The sequence below is a fragment of the Microcebus murinus genome, chromosome 13, assembly GCF_040939455.1.
Source record: "Microcebus murinus isolate Inina chromosome 13, M.murinus_Inina_mat1.0, whole genome shotgun sequence".
NCBI lineage: Eukaryota > Metazoa > Chordata > Mammalia > Primates > Cheirogaleidae > Microcebus > Microcebus murinus.
The window spans coordinates 35,286,864-35,299,205 of record NC_134116.1 but is presented as its reverse complement, the minus strand read 5'-3'; positions in this window follow the sequence as shown (position 1 = coordinate 35,299,205).

The following is a 12,342-nucleotide window of genomic DNA, read 5'->3' as shown; positions in this document are numbered from 1 at the left end:
GCCGGGTTTCAAGCCTGCTACTAGCTCACTGGGTGACCTGACTGAGTACGTTTAACTCCTTGAGGCCACTAGCTCGCTGGGTGACCTGAGTACTTTTAACTCCTTCAGGCTCAATTTTTTTATAACCATAAATGGCTTATAAGATTGGGAAGGTTAAATTAGATAACGTGTTGATATAGCTCCTCCAAGAAGCAGGCATGGAGAGAGTTCATTCATGGAAACACCTGTGAGCTAAAATGGGGAGGATGAAGAGGAAGGCTGGAAGGGAGGTCAGACCGCATTGCAGCCTGGCCCCTGTGAAGGAGAGAGGGAAGGGAGGATGGTCGGGTGAAAGTGTCTTGATTGGAGTTCTAAGAAAGTTCTGCAAGGCCAATGGCAAGTACTCAAGCTTAAGTCACTCGTAAGAGAATTCTCTATTTCCCCAAAACAGACCTGTTCTAGCACCCCTGCTGAGCTCGGTCACTGGCTGGAAGCAGCCCATGGGAACCCTGGCCTCCATAGAAAGCTGGTGACAGATTTCAGAGCACAACTGCTGGGCCCAGGCCAATTACACTCCCTGCTGAAGGAGATCTGAGAGATGCATTCTCATAACCGGTAACATGTGAGCAGCACTTGGCACCAGTAATTAGCATACAGAAGTCATTCAATACATGTACTCTCCCCCCTTAGATGTCAGACATGTGGTTGAAAGTCGTCATGGTTTAAATCAACATTGAGATGTAAGTTGATCTTCAATTTATGAAATGCAATAAACAAATTGGTGACATATTCAAATTTGGAGAAAAGATGTTTTGCATCATAAACTTTCCATCTCCACTCACCGTCAAGAGCAGAGGCCCCAGGACAGCAGTATCATCCCAGATTTACAAGTCGGGGGGCAAAGTGGATCCAGCCAGTTTATACAAGCTTATGTCATGACCTATGTGTGTTCAAGCAATAAATTCTTACCCTTGTAGATTCCACATGTTGCTAAAACATTCCATTCCTTGACATCCAGGAAAATCATCTGCTGCTTCAGGTTTCCATCCTCTAAGCTAGCTTTTAACTCAAAAGACCTCAAACTTAAGCTTCCCTTTCTTATTGAGAAAGTTTTCCTTTGAAAACAGGAGTCTACACTTTCACATCTATACAGCTTTCTAATCCTCACACAATCATCCCTCTGTGGGAATGTTCAAGGGATGAAAACTTACACCCAGACTTGGTTCCAGGTATCCCGGATTACAGCACCAGGCCCTTACTAGCTGTTTGGCCTTGGAAACATCACCTAGTCTCAGTGAATCTCAGTTTCTCCATACGCAAAATTGGAATAATGCTTTCTTACCTTGAAAAATTGTCATGAAGTTCAAAAATAATATATGTGAAACACCTAGTGTAGTGACTAATACATAACAGGTACTTAATAAGTCATGATTAATAGTGTTTTTAGTAGCCTCTTAATCATAGGAAAATATACAGGAAATGTATTCTGATATGCACTATATAATATGCCATGAAAATTATAAAAAGAAAAAAACAGCAAACACCTACAATAATGAATGCCATTGCGGTTGCTTAGTAAGTATAGGATTATGGGCTGGTATTTAGCTGAAAATAGTAAACATAAAATTGAAAATAGTAATAAATAAATAAACAGCATAAAGCTGGGAGTAAGGTCGTTCTCTGTCACAGATCCGGCCCCATGAGGCACACTTACTGAATTGTATATGTAAAATTAGAAAGCAAATCCTACCAAATATTTGCTACCAGTTGCTTCATAGCATCTTCCAGATCAAAGCATTGCTAATCTTTACAAAGCAGGAGCAGAGAGTCAGCACTAGATATTTTTCCTACATCTTTTTGAATATTTTCTTAGTTTAAGTTATACTTTGATTTTTGCATGCCTGAGTCCAAGTATACACTCCTTTTCAACCAAATTGACTTATTCTTTCCCCTAGGAAACAGGGCCTTCTCTGAAATGTATGGATCCTCTCCTGCCAAGAGGAGAAAAGTCTACCTATCTTAATCGGGTCAAGGCCTCTCCTTGCTAGGCCCAGAGGTTGCTCAGCAGTAGCCTATGCAGAGAATGATTCCCGCGCTGCAACTGTCTGTTACCATGGAGACATGCTAATTAGGGGATGATGAGAAAGCAGAGGAGCTCAGGGTCTATAAAACCATGAGAAAGAAAGGGAAATGAATGGAATAATATGGACAAAGAGAAATGAGAGGGTCTTGCCAGGAAAATTGTAGGTAAAGAAGTCCTGGGATGACAGGCTCATACTGAAGAAGTGGAGGAGGGTTATGAGGTGAGAATATCAATGACAGACTCATAGATTATGAGTTTGATGCTTTGAAGGGTGAAGACTGTCGCTTAAGAGAAGAAATGGGAAACTCCAATTACACCAAGTACAAACTCACAGGATCACAGAATGTTAAAGATTCAAATTTTAAAGGTGTGGAAGGGCAGGACTATTTTTTTCTAAAGGGAAGAAAATGTGACATTCGGAGCCATCAAAATAGACTGTAAATCTCTGCAGACATTTCTCTGCTGTAACGTGAATTCACATTTGCCAACCCATCATAATTTGCTGGGTGAAGTGTCAATGTGCCAATGCATGAGATTCCTGTCCAATTCTCTGAGCCAAATGTACCCTTGGATTTCTATCTCCAGAGCTCCAAGGAATAGCATCATAAAAAAAGAATGTACTTAACAATTTCAGGAGCTATGTTTTAAAAAGATAATATAGACATGAAAGTGCTATACTTACAGGCATATGAGTATTTAACATACCTATGGTATTTTGAAAACTTGACTAGGTAAAAACACCTATCTTCTAAAGAGATCATTTCATGTTATATTAATATGTTAATAAATGTTTTCTATTCTATTATACTGTATATATTTGTTATACATTATTACTGTATTATACTTGAGCTGTTATTAACACATTTTATAAGAGATATTTTATGCAAATATAAAGATATTACTGTTATACTAATAAGCAGAATAAGCAAGCTATTGGTTAAGGCCAAGTTACTTTGACCAGAATCAGCCCAGGTATGAAAGAAGAAAACTGGCCCATTAGGTTAGAGGAGAGTTATAAAGTTATAGAGGTGAGTCTTATGTGCGAAGTTCATCTCATCTGTACATGCAGATGAATAAATTCACTGCATTTCAGACCTTGGAAATTCCCCCCAACCTTGGATTTCCCTCCTTCCATCTAACCACACTATCTTCTACCCTAGAGATTCCTCCTTATCCTTAAAATCTATTAATAAAACAAATACTATCTCTTCTATAGAAATCTCCTTAGTCCTTCACAGATAGTTAGCAACTCCTTTCTTAGTGCTCCCAAAACCATTTGTGTCTGCCTGTCTTATACAGCTAAAACTTCATGTTTGGGCTATTTGTTTAGATAATAATACATACTAAATTGTAAACTCCTCAAGAATACAAATCTTATTTCATGTATCTTAATATACACCAGCATCTCCAGCATGAGACACAGTGCTCAGAATGTAGAGATATGTGTTAAATGCTTATTGAATAAATATTTATAGTAATTTATCACCAATAACTAATCTGTACAGTGATTTAAATTTTACGAAGGGCTTTGGTGCCACTAGCATGTAAGCTCCTTAAATGCCCACACCCCCTTTGCTTACTTCTATCTTCAGTATTTTAACTCAACAAGTGCTCCATTAAAATTTGTTAAATGAGTATCCAGATCCAGAAATATTCAAGAACACTGCAAATTAATAGTTCCTCAGCAAAGTGATAATGCCCGAAATGTCTCTTCTCTGTCAGTAGAGATCAAACTCTGCTAATATGTGTGTATTAAAAGGTAAGCTTTCCCAGGTAGTAAACTTTCCCCTGGAGCTGACAAATGCTAGAAGTGAATGTTCTAGAAGTTACAAGAGGGTGCCCAGCTTAGGCTCCAGTCAGTTGGATGGGACCAACTGACCGATCCCAGGTTCTAACACCAGGGTCAGCCAGCTTCAGGATGGGGCCAGGTGGAGTGGAGCCCACTTGACTGGTTGGTAAGGAAGGAAGCAAGAACACTGACCCTCCCCAGTCTGTGGACTTCACTCTTATCACTCTGCTTTCTCTAATGTTCTCTTTTTATTGTGGTTTCAAAAATCATATGTCAATGAATATTACATTGGAAATGCTCTTGAGAAGCACCATTTTGAGGGAAGGATTATTACATGCTCCAGGGAAATAAATTGCTCTTGTTGCTTTACTCCCACTCATACTTCTGTGTTAGCCAAATGTGTTAAGGAAGCATTTGGATTTATAAACACTCTCTGACCCCAAAATATCTTTCCACTCAACGCTGCAAGAGTATCTGACACTCTCACAATACTATTAAGTGTATGTGAAGAATTTGACAGCTCACATTTAAAAAAAATCATATTAGCATCCACCATGTAAGGATGCTGAGTATGGAACACAGGGTGGATCCATTTGGATGGAGAAGAAGAAAGAGCGAGCTGGGGTCTAAGACCCTGGGAGACAGGGAAGGCCCAAGTGGTTATGCTTTCATGGAAGATTTTAAGAAACCAGCACACAGCTTGAGAATACTAAGTAACTGGGGACCACAAGGTCTAGACATAAGAAAGGAAGAGAGCCAAGAAAAGAAGGTAGAAAAAGCTAAACATGAATTCACTTATCACACAGTTTTGACTCAAGACAACTATGGTGAAAGTCATAACTAGGTCATCTTGCTCCAGGCCACTACCCACAAAAACATGACATGGCCCTTTGAATATGTGTTGCAGTGCCTTACATTAGAACATTTTCTGTTCCCAATATCTGAGGCAATAAAATAATTGTCAATAGGGGGTGTATTTTTTAATGTATCCATTCAGGTGATAAACCTAGGGGTCTCACAATGTAAACACAAATCAGAAATGATCAGTCGTTCACAGGGAATAATAAACTAATAGTAAGTTAATAACACTATAACTATAATTTTTACAAAATAATTTGAATATTAGGGTGCATGAAAGTAATCATTTTCCCCATATAAATCAGTTCTAGTCCGACTGTTATAAAAAAGCACTGCCCTGTGCTAGGGTCTGCAGAAAAGAAAAAGAGAATTCAGAGCAGATTCAGAATATGTCATCAAGATGATGAAAATGGTAGGGAAAGTTGGCGGGAAGGTTAATTACTGTCTTCAGGTATGTGAGGGGCTCCCACACAGAAAATACAGTGGCCATTGAAGAATGAAATTGAAGCCATGTTTCAGCATAAAACATTGGGTTCAGACCTAAGGAAACATTTTCTGGCCTTGAGTATTATTAAATAATTGATTCAAACGATGAATTGGATTAGGAGTCACTTTCAAAGGTCTTTCAAAATTAGAAGTTTTTCATCTAAGAAAGAAGACGGTTTCTCTAATTTTTCTAGTTGAGTCAATTCTTGATTATCCGTGATTCTATATGGATTATAGATTCTATATGGATTATTCAAACAATTTAGAGAAAAGCTATTTTTCCTATAAAGCTGATATTTAAACATAAGAGCTCCAATACCATATCTTAGTCTTGCTTTGGGGGCTCTTCAATCAAAAGGCATCCCAATATTGACATTATATTATCAATAATTCTAAAATAAATTTTTTATTTTGATAGACTCAGGAAGAACTGAATGTTTGTTCTAAACTATGAAAATATATACTTGTTTAAAGAAAACCAATCAAAACCAAAGTGTTCTGCTTCCAATGACGTGTTTCACTCTCTCATCCCCTACAGAGTCACTTTAAATGAGCAAAGTGGAGTAATTTCATAATACCACAAACAGGACACACTGACAAAAAATGTGAAATAACTATATGTCATGATGACACTTTCCTTTAGAATTTTTTTAATTTTTTGTCATTGTCAAGATGATGAACTGTTCCCTTGTTATTTCTTCCCCAATATCTAATACTTACACTGTAAGATTCTTTTTCCTCAAATAGAGTAAAAACAGAATTTATGTAGAGTTCATCAGGCTATCTCTGAAAGAGACTATATATTTTTTTCTTTTCAACATGAAAACAAATTTATTTTTGATGATCCCAAATTTTTAATGCTTACTTTTTTTAACAAGATTATGATGTGAAAATAGTTTTAAGAGAAAAATGACAAAATCAGACTCTACAAAGATAAACTTTTGTTCCTAGAAGATGGAAACCAGATTACTTTTCGAACCACTGTGAAAAAATATTCAAGGAAAGACCAAATACACACAAGAGAACTTAGAAATAGCACAAAAAGAGATAAAAGAATTTTAAACATTGTTACAAATAGTGGGCTTTATAATCTTTCACCTTTGCTTAACTAATCAAGAACAAGGAAATATACTTCATATTTTACATGAAAGTATGAGAACTTTGAGTCAACCTTGAAAGTTTCATAATTCCTTAGTAAATATTACCCTTGAAAAATAGTTTTAAAAATTATTAAGCATTCTCTAGAGTTAACTGTCTTAGATTCCTCTGATACTTTAGACTTAATCTACCAATGTCAAATAAAAGGCTACTTTTCCCAATGCTAATATATTAAATATACCAAGTAACTGGTAATGTTTTCTGCTTATAAGTCTCAACAATATGAAGTTTACAAATGGTAGAATTCAAATAAATTTGTAATATTTTATCAAAGGGAAATCACTTTCATTGTTATATTGTGCCACAGATATTTTTCCTAGGTGAAAATATTTATCATAGATGTGTCTGTAAAGACAAAATAACATAATGCAGGATGGCATTTAACTAAATGATGCAAGCTACTGAAATACCATTGTTACTCCTTTTTTCTTAAGTGAGTTCTTACATACTTTTATAGATTTAGCCTAGAGCCTTGTATGTAGTAAATTCTCAATAAATATCAGTGATTTATTCGGAAAGCGGGAGATGTCTTAATCTGCACAAGTTCTGCTTGCTAAATTCAGAAATGTTCAAAAAAGTAAAAACTTTTGCTCTTTGAAAGACTGCTTACAAAATGATCATATAAGGGCCAAGTGTAGAACCCTCAGAAACTTCCTTTGACTGCAGTCACCATAGTCGTCTTCTTTCCCTCGGGTTTCCGTTTTTCCTGCAGAGGGTCTCCTTTTGCTCTTACTGGGAGGGCTGTTCCTTACGGATAGCTTCTGAGGCTCCTTCTCTATGTGCTATAAAGCCTTGTGGTTCTCCTTCTCTGGGCCTCAGATCACCTCTCAGCCCTTCCTACCACCACCTCCCACTGCTTTCTTTTGCCCATAGACAGGTGCCCCTGCCTGGTGACCACCTCGGCTCCGCCTGGTCCCCTCTGCGCCAGGGTGTGAGGCCCACTGCACCACGTTGGATTGTAGGGCTGATCTAAAACTGCCTCTTCAAGACCTTCAGATGGAAAGAGTAAGAATCTTCCAAGGCTCTGAGTCCAAACCCACTCTGGTCTCACCTTCCCATACCAAAAATGCTTCTCCATTGGCAGTTAAAAGTAAATAAGTAAAAATGATTAAAACAAGCAAACAATTGATAAGGCCAAGATGAGGAATAAGCATTTGCAAAACATAGCAGATAAAAGACTTGTATCCAAAACAAATAAAAAATTCTCACAACTCAATAATAAAGCAAAGTGATCAATTTTTTTAAAATGGAAAAATATTTGAACAAAAGTTTTCCAAAGATTTATGCATGAAGATTTTACACATGATTCACCATTGTTAGTCAGTAGAGAAATGCAAATGCAAAACCACAATGAGATACCCATTCGCACCAACCAAAATAGCAAACATTTTTAAACTGACATACCAAGTGTTGTTGGGGATGCAGAGTCATTGGAACTCTCATCTTTTGCTGCTGGAATGTAAAAATGTTTCAACCACTTTGCAAAATAGTTTGGCCGTCTTATAAGTTAAATGTACATTTACCATTTGACATATCAATCCCATTTCTAAGTATTTGCCTAGGAAAAATGGAAAGATATATCCACATAAAGACCTATATGCTAATTTTCTTAGCAGTCTTATTCACAATTGTTAAAAACTGGAAACAACTCAAATATTCATGAACTGGTGAATTGAATGGATAGACAGATTGTGATACAACCATATGATGGAATATTACTCAGAATTAAAAAAGAACAAACTATTGATACATGCAGTAACATGGATGAATCTTAAAAGCAACATGCTAAGTGAAAGAAGTCAGACACACCAAAAAACTACATGTGATTTAATCCACCTGACATTCTGAAAAAGGCAAAATTATAGGAACAGAAAAAGAGAAGTGATTATTAAGGGCTGGGAGTAAGGGAGGGATGAATTATTAATACGTAGAAGCATGAAAGAGCCTTTATGAGTGATGGAAATGTCCTATATCTAAATTCTGATGGAGGTTATATGACTGGATACTTCTTCCAAAACTTCAAAAATTATAAATCAAAAATAGCAATTTTTACTCTATGTAAATTACACTTCAGTAGACCTGACTTTTACAAAACAGATATATGTGTGTGAGTGTGTGTACATTCTTGTGCATATATGCATTCACACATACATATATGCATTCACATATGCATACATATATGCATTCACACACACACACACACACACACGCACACACACACTCTGATGGATTTAAGCATCTTGCCTTCCAACGGTGATGAGAACTGGTGGGAAGGATTTCATCACGTGCCTCAATTGCATCCCCTGTCACTAGCTGACTCTAAGCCATTAGGTCATTTTAGAGAGAAGAACCACCACTCACAACCACCATGAATCAGCACAACCTCACCACCACTCCCACTCAGATAACCAAGTTTTTTGTGTCTTATTTGGTTTTTGCTTTTTTTTTTTTTTCTTTAAGTGCTAAATTGTCAGGTTGGTAGCCCAACCGTCCTTCCCTGTCCTAACATTGTTTCAAATGCCCTTTACAGGATCTTAAACTTAACCGGCGTCGTTTTCTAAAGGGCAATAATGGAAATGTTATGGGCAGATTGCAATGCACGGTGCATGGTAAAGCTTTTACTTAAATGGATCCTACCCGCAAAAGTAGGAACCCTAACATGACTACAGCAGGCCCACAGCGATGATGGCTGTGGAAAAAAAAAAAAAAAAACACCATCAGAAAGATTCATTTCCACCTTATTTTAGACCTTTTGCTGTAATTCCTTATATAAAAATCTCTTTTTTTCTTGACCATTAATACTGATAATTATATCTGTATTTCTTAAGAATATTATGAGTTGCCATTTCTGCATAGTAGCAGATTGAATTTATTCACCTTACGGATATATTATTATCACAGATAATAACTGCAGCATGATAATTATCATTAATTATTCATTTGGATTAAGAGGCAAATAGGCTTGTATTCAAGGGTCTTCCAGAGCACCGTTCATTGTTCCTGAGCCCTGTGTGCCAGTGTGACTAATTCATACTCTTTTCTGAGCCACTGTTGACATCTGACGGGTCCCATATGTATTTATTTGAAAATATAATAAAAGGAATGAGTGCACCATCTCAGGATGGAGTCACTAAAACAGACATATGGTTTCTTCTTTGCCCTTTAAGTGAGGGTATGCAATTGTCTGTTAAAGCCAGGCCGCCGTGAGCATTGCTTTGGTAGATGTGTTTGTATTCCCTTTCTGTGGATCCTTGACTCAGACTATTTAAGCTCATAAGCATGTATATTTACATAATAGCTTTTTGCAAAAATAATAATGTGTAAGTGATATACTTTCTCTTTCATTGAATAAAGTGTTTTAGCAGGGTTGTTTGTGCTCCTATTTGAAGCTGACTTGAGTGTAATATGCAAAAAAGCCTCTGTAAAGTTTGGAAAATCTGTAGAGAAATCAAGAAGAGAAGGAAAAAGGAAAAAGAAAAGAGGATGATATATCTTATAAACATGGATTTTTTTTTTGATGATTTCCTTTTTTAGCTAACATACACCAAAATTGAAATACATTCATATATTCACAGAGTCTCTTTTGTTTCTTCTCTTGGTCTCAGTTCCTACTTTTTGGTAATCTAGCATTCATATTTATACTTTTAAAGTAGATATAAAATGGCAGTTTGAAAACTATGCCATTAGAGCTAATATTGAAGATAGGATGTAGTGCTTTCGTGTCTTTAACGTAGTTAGGGCTGTATTTTTAAATGACTGCAAGGGTTTTTTTTCTTTCTTTGTCTCCATTGGTGATGCAAGAAAGGGACTGATACATTATGCTAAATGTTGTTTTTTAAAGATACTTTTGCTTATATTTGTCAATATGTTTTTGTGCTGTCATTCTTTTTCTCTTCATGACATTCCACTGAGGTACTATAGGGCAGCTAGCATGATTTCCATTTATAGACAGGAAATTGAGTTAGCAGAAGATTAAGTAGTATTTAATTAGGAGCATATAGTGGTGAGACTAAATCAGGAACCCATGTTTCCTGACTCTCATATTCTCTTTCTATGCCTCTCTGAGCACAGCCATGAATTGCCTGATGTGAATGATGCAGAAACATAGGAAAGAACTTTGAAAACTCTGCCAGATAGAATTGCACCAAATATCAGAGCAAGAAGGAACCTCAGGAGGAGTGGTTAAAAGGCTCTGCTAGATTACTCAATGCAGATTAAAAAAAAAAAAAAAATATATATATATATATATATATATATATATTGTGGTAGGAACACTTGACATGAAATCTACTCTGTTAGCAGATTTTTAAGTGCACAATATAGTATTATAATCTACAGTCACAATATACAGCAGAGCTGTAGAACTTATTTATCTTGCATAACTGAAATTTTATACCCATTGATTAGCGACAGGCTTCCTTTCCCCCTACTCCTGTTTTTCATACTGCTAACAACTTGAGCATGGTCATTCAAGTCTGACAGAGGGCTGGTGGTCAGAAATATCTTTGTGAGCAACATACACATGCTGCTATACTGCAGGCTGTATTCTGAAGTAGAAATCTCATTTGCAATCTATCATACTTATAATAATATTATAGTAATTAGTATTAAGAAACACTTACTGCATGCCAATAACTAAACTAAGCAAATTATGCACATTATATACAAGGAAAAAGGGTGCCCAAGCAGCTTTTCTTTATTGAAAAATTATTTAGGAAGAAGTCTTAATCTATAAAAAATCAGTTTCTTTGACAATTAATGAAATGGGATAATGCCTTTAAAACATCTCTTCTTGGACATTTAGACTTTAAATTTACTATCAATTTACTCATCTATAAGTATTCATTAAGTAGCCACCATGATATAAAGCTCTATGCTAGGCACCAGAAACATAACTCTGAATAGCACAAAGCCATTACCCTTGGGCAGTGTTCATTTTAGGGAGGAAAAGAGATGATTCGCAGACATTTCATAGCCATGAAAAGTGCTGTGCAGAGACATAATGGACAGGTGTAATTGAGGGCAACTCCTTAGGATGAGTAGTCAAAGAAGGCACTGTGAGTTGATGCAAAAAGAGCAGAGATGTGAATTAAGAGAAGGAGCAATGTGGGTAGATCCTGGGGCGCATCCCAGGCAGAAGGCCAGCAACTGCAAAGATATTCATATGAGCGCATGTTTTCAAAAATGAATCAGAAACCACAAAGCATCTTGCATCAGATAAAAATGTTCTTCTCGACTATATTTAATTTGTTGTCAGCCTCTTTAATTTTCCTCTGAACATTTTTTTCTCTCTTGCTCTGAATATGATTCTCTTCTGGCTGAGTCTCTTTGATCTGATTGTTTATGTATTTCTTTTTGGCCATGTTATGTTGACATTTCTGTCAACCCCCTAAAATCAGATTCTAAAAATGGAATATTCTAATAGTCATGATCACTTGAATATAAAATAACCTGGCACCGTGAAAAAAAAAAAAAACAGAGTAGTGAATTACAGTGGCTTTATAACTGAATTACAATAAGTTTTGATGGATTGGAGGAAGAGGCCAAATTACATGAATTGTCTCCCCTGATGCCTTCCCTTTTTCTGAAAGGAAAACTGACATTAAATCAATCATACTTATCTTTTAAAAATAGCTAAGAACTAGCATGTCTTGAAAACCCGCATTGTGCAAAGGTTTCCATTAAGCACTTCCCATGTTATTTCTAATTGTCGCAGTAACACTGTGCAGTAGGTGTCATTACCCCCAATTTCAGGGAAGGAGGCTGAGACTCAGGTAGAATAACCATCCAAGGTTATCCAGCCAAGTTTCCCTTACACCAAAGGTTGTGCTCTTAATCATCATCTCCTATTTGTAGTGAGAGATGGCAAAGATTTTTAAATATTGGGGGGGGGGGGTGATACAGCCAGACTTCTATTCAAAATAGAGAATTCTGGTAGCAATATGAAAGGTAGAATGAAAAGAGATGAGCCTGAAGTTAAAAGAAGTGG